Genomic DNA, 4,890 nt, shown 5'->3' with positions numbered 1-4,890 from the left:
CCAACAGTGTAAGAGTGTTCCCTTTTTTCTGAACCCTCTCCAGCATTTATCGTTTGTAGATTTTTTGATGATGGCCATTATGACCCAAGTGAGGTGATACCTCGTTGTAGTTTTGATTTGCATTTCTCTAATAATTAGTGATATTAGGCATCTTTGGCCATATGTATGTCTTTGGAGAAATGTCTAATTAGGTCTTTGGCCCAGTTTTTGACTTGGTTGTTTGCTGTTTCGATGTTAAACTGCATGAGCTATTTTCTATTTTTGGAGATTAATCCTTTGTCAGTTGCTTCATTTGCATGTATCTTTTCCCATTCTGAGGGTTTTCTTTTCATCTTGCTTTGAAAACTGTAAATCAAAAAGATACATGCACCCCAACATTCATTGCAGTACTAATTACAATAACCTGGATATGGAAGCAACCTAAATTTCTATCAACAGAGGAATGGATAAAGATGTGATACATACATACAATAGAATATTATTCAGTCATTAAAAGGTGTGAAATTATGTCATTTTCCGAGATGTGGATGGATCTAGAGATTGTCATACAGAGTAAAGTAAGTCAGAAAGAGAAAAACAAATATTGTATATTAATGCATAGATATGAATCTAATAAAATAGTAGAGATGATCCTATTTACAAAGCAGAATTAGAAACACAGATATAGAGAACAAACATATGGATACTAAAGGGAAGGGGGCAGTGAGATGAATTGCCCACTTGGGGGACTGGGACTGACATATATACATCACTGTGTACAAAATAGATAACTAATGAGAACCTACTGTATAGCATGGGAACTCCACTTGGTGCTCTGTGGTGACCTAAAAGGGAAATCTGTAAAAGAAGAGATGTATGTATACATATAGGCTTCCCTGGTAGCTTTACTAGGCTTCCCTGGTAAAGAATCTGCCTACAATTCAGGAGACACCAGTTTGATCCCTTGGAGAAGGGGTAGGCTACCCACTCCAGTATTCCTGGGCTTTCCTGGTGGCTCAGATGGTAAAGAACCCGCTTCCAATGTGGGAGACCTGGGTTCAATCCCTGGGTTGAGAAGGTGCCCTGGAGGAGGGCATGCAACCCACTCCAGTATTCTTCCCTGGAAAACTTCATGGACTATATAGTCCATGGGGTTGCAAAGAGTGGGACACAGCTGAGTGACTAAGAGTTGGACACAGCACAGTATACTATATGTATACATATAGCTGATTCACCTTGCTATATAGCAGAAAGTGACAGTGTAAGGCGACTATATTCCAAAAAAATGGGGGGCGGGGGCGATGACTTGGCTATATATGCAATAAATGTACAAAAAATCATTGCAATCACTTTGTTAATAGGCAAAATGGTGCATGTGCTAAGTTGCTTCAGTCTGTGTCCAGCTCTTTGCAACCCTTTGGACTGAAGCCTGCGAGATTCCTTTTTCCATGGGATTCTCTAGGCAAGAATACTGGAGTGGGTTGCCATGCCCTCTTCCAGGGAGTCTTCCCAGCCCAGGGATCAAACTCGTGTCTCTTACTTCTCCTGCATTGGCAGGCGAGTTCTTTACCACTAGTGTCACCTGGAAAGCTGAAATCTGTGTCATACAGTAGGAAAGGACTTCCTTATTCTTCATCCTTACTCTTCAAACATGCTCCATTGGATCGCCTTTTCCCTACCCCTTGTTTGCCTCACAGGAAAAATTCATACTTTTCCAGTATTGTAACAGTCATGTTTTAATTACTGAAGATTCATACTGAGTGCTAAAGGTTTTGGTGTTGTCTAAAATCAGAATATCAATCTCATGTTCATTCCACGGCTTCTCTTTTCCTGTTGGCTTAGGCTTGACCTCCCTAAGGCACATCTTGTTTTGTTTTCTTGTTTCCTACTTTTCACTTCAAGCCCAGTTATCACACCTGAGTCTTCCAGGGTCAGCAGAAGAGAAGGTAGCCTAAAGGAAGTCTTGGCTTGCTTGGAGCTATTGGAATTCAGCACTGCTGCCTTTTGAGACAGAGGTCCGGATGTTAGATCCTTCATGGGACATGAAAGAATTTGAGAGTTTTAGGAGAGTCATTCCTATTTAAAATACATTTATTTCTGCTTAAAATTCTGCACTAGAGTCTCTTTCTTTGTGTTAACAATGTACACATTACTCTTTCCAAATGCAGCAAAGTAAGATTACAGATGGAGCAGGCAGTGGCACCCACTCCAGTACTCTTGGCTGGAAAATCCCATGGACGGAGGAGCCTGGTAGGCTGCAGTCCATGGGGTTGCTAAGAGTCAGGCATGACTGAGTGACTTCACTTTCACTTTTCACTTTCATGCATTGGAGAAGGAAATGGCACCCCACTCCAGTGTTCTTGCCTGGAGAATCCCAGGGATGGAGGAGCCTGGTGGGCTTCCGTCTATGGGGTCGCACAAAGTCAGACATGACTGAAGTGACTTAGCAGCAGCAGCAAGATTACAGATGACAAAGCAAAATATATCTATCTCTCCCATGTGTGTGTATGCGTTCAGTCGCTAAGTTGTGTCTGACTCTTTGAGATGCCATGGGCTGTAGCTGGCTAGGCCCACTGTCCCTGGGATTCTCCAGGCAAGAATACTGGAGTGGTTGCTATGCTCTCCTCCAGGGGATCTTTCTGACTCAGAAATTGAACCCATGTCTCCCAAGTCTCCTGCATTGGCAGGTGTATTCTTTATCACTGAGCAATCAGGGAAGGCCCCCTGTCTTTCCTACCACTGTGTTAAATAAGGTTGTTGTGTTAGTCACTCAGTTGTGTCGCACTCTTTGCGGTCCCACTAACTGTTAATTCCAGGCTTCTTTGTCCAAGCAAGAATACTGGAATGGGTTGCCATTGCCTTCTCCAGGGGATCTTCCCCTAGGAGCAAACCTAGGTCTCCTGCCTTGCAGGCAGCTTCTTTACTGTCTGAGCCACCAAGGAAGCCTATTAACTAAGTTTACTGTAGTGACATTTTTATAGTGTCCAGCACAGTGCCTGACAAAAAATGGACACCTTGGCACATGTTTATTGAGGAAATGAATAAATGAATCATTATATTCACTTGTGTGAATAAATAGCCTGAGGTGACCTATGGAACTTGATCTGGAAAGGACTACTTCAGGGGGAGGCTGAGCTAACAGGTTCCTCTGAAACCAGAAGTAAATCAAAGGTCTCTGGAGGACCGGAAGTTGGGGAGAATATGCAGGAGGGAGGTGTGAGCCTCCGAGGACAACTTTGTCAGTTGGGGTTGTTCTGCTTGTATTTGCCTCTGGCTATTCTGAACATGCAAATGTTGATCAACATATTTATTCTACCATGAGTAGAATAGTAGTTTGAGACCTTTGGTAAAATAAAACACTTTTAGAACAGTTGCATTATTTTTCCTTCCAAACAAAAGTTAAATCTGGTCTCAGTTTTAACGGGGCTTCCCAGGTGGTTCTTGTGGTAAAGAACCCTCCTGCCAATGCAGGGGACGTAAGAGCTGTGGGCTCCATTCCTGGGTTGGGAAGATGGCAATCCAGTATTCTTGCCTGGAGAATCCCATGGACAGAGGAGCCTGATAGGCTACAGTGCATAGGGTTGGACGGAGTCAGACATGACTGAAGCAACTTAGCATGCCCGCACGCAAGCTCAATCTTGATTTGGGGTGTTGTTGGCATCTAGCCACCCAGCCATTTGGGACTCACTCAGTAGAAACTCTGTGTATCATCATAGATGATAGAAATAGAACTCTTGGCTGAGCATCCAGATACCACTTAGGATCATTTGGAAGCTTTTGTTTCATTTAGTACATGAGGCCCTTTGCTATATATTAAAAACAAAGCACCATATATATTTTATCCTTTTTTTTTTGGCTTTACCTGTATTCTGCCTTTCCATGTGATCTTTCATCTTACAATTTCTTATAATGAGTTTCTTTGGATAACTGGAGTACATTGAAAATGCAATACTGTGAAAATTTCTAGTAAACTGATGTTTTAATGAGGTTATCCAAGATTATTCTAACCAGTCAATGTTTAGACCAAGTTTTTTAATGAGAATCATAAGAATTACAATCAATGTATAGGAGCCAGGCAGAGATACATAAGGTTATTTTACTTTTGATACATTCTTATTTACTTAAGCTAGGCTCCGAAATTAGTGTTTAATTATGCTTAATAATTAATGTAAAAAGTTTTTTTCACTGATATGTTTAGTTGTACCATGGGGAAGATTTTAATATTTGATCATAAATGATAATTTAGTGATTAAAAAACTGAGTTAAATATCTCTGTGTTAAATATAAACATAGATTTAATTTTCTATTTCATGTCATGCCTCTTAAAGTTTGTGAATGATATATTGGTATAACTTCATATTTTGCTAGCATAGACTTGCCTTAGTCCATGTATGCGTTACCAGTTTTAAATTATTCAAGTACAATAAAATAAACACATGTTCAACGTTGACTGTAACAAAAGCTTTTCTTTGAAAATGAAAAAGGACTTTAATATTTCTTAGGTATCAGAATTATCTTGTGGACATCCTTTATATTTGTATTTGCAAAGCACAAATGTGTTGGTAACAGACACTGATAGATGCTATTACTACAGTGAATGAAATGTTGAACTAGTTGAAATATATCCAGAAAATTAATATTGTAATGTGCTGAGTTAAAAGAAAAATATTTTTAAACTTGTCAAAAAAAATATTTTTAAACTTGTCAGTTACCCTTGACAGCTAGAAGGACTATTTGAATGAGATATAATGCTATAGCTCTAAGTCATTAGATGTTTTACCATGCTGCTGCTGCTGCTAAATTGCTTCAGTTGTGTCCGACCCTGTGCGACCCCATAGATGGCAGCCCACCAGGCTCCCCTGTCCCTGGGATTCTCCAGGTAAGAACACTGGAGTAGGTTGCCATTTCCTT

This window comes from Bison bison, unplaced genomic scaffold (genome assembly GCF_000754665.1).
Source record: "Bison bison bison isolate TAMUID 2011002044 unplaced genomic scaffold, Bison_UMD1.0 scf7180017864139, whole genome shotgun sequence".
NCBI lineage: Eukaryota > Metazoa > Chordata > Mammalia > Artiodactyla > Bovidae > Bison > Bison bison.
Note: the sequence above shows the minus strand (reverse complement) of the source record.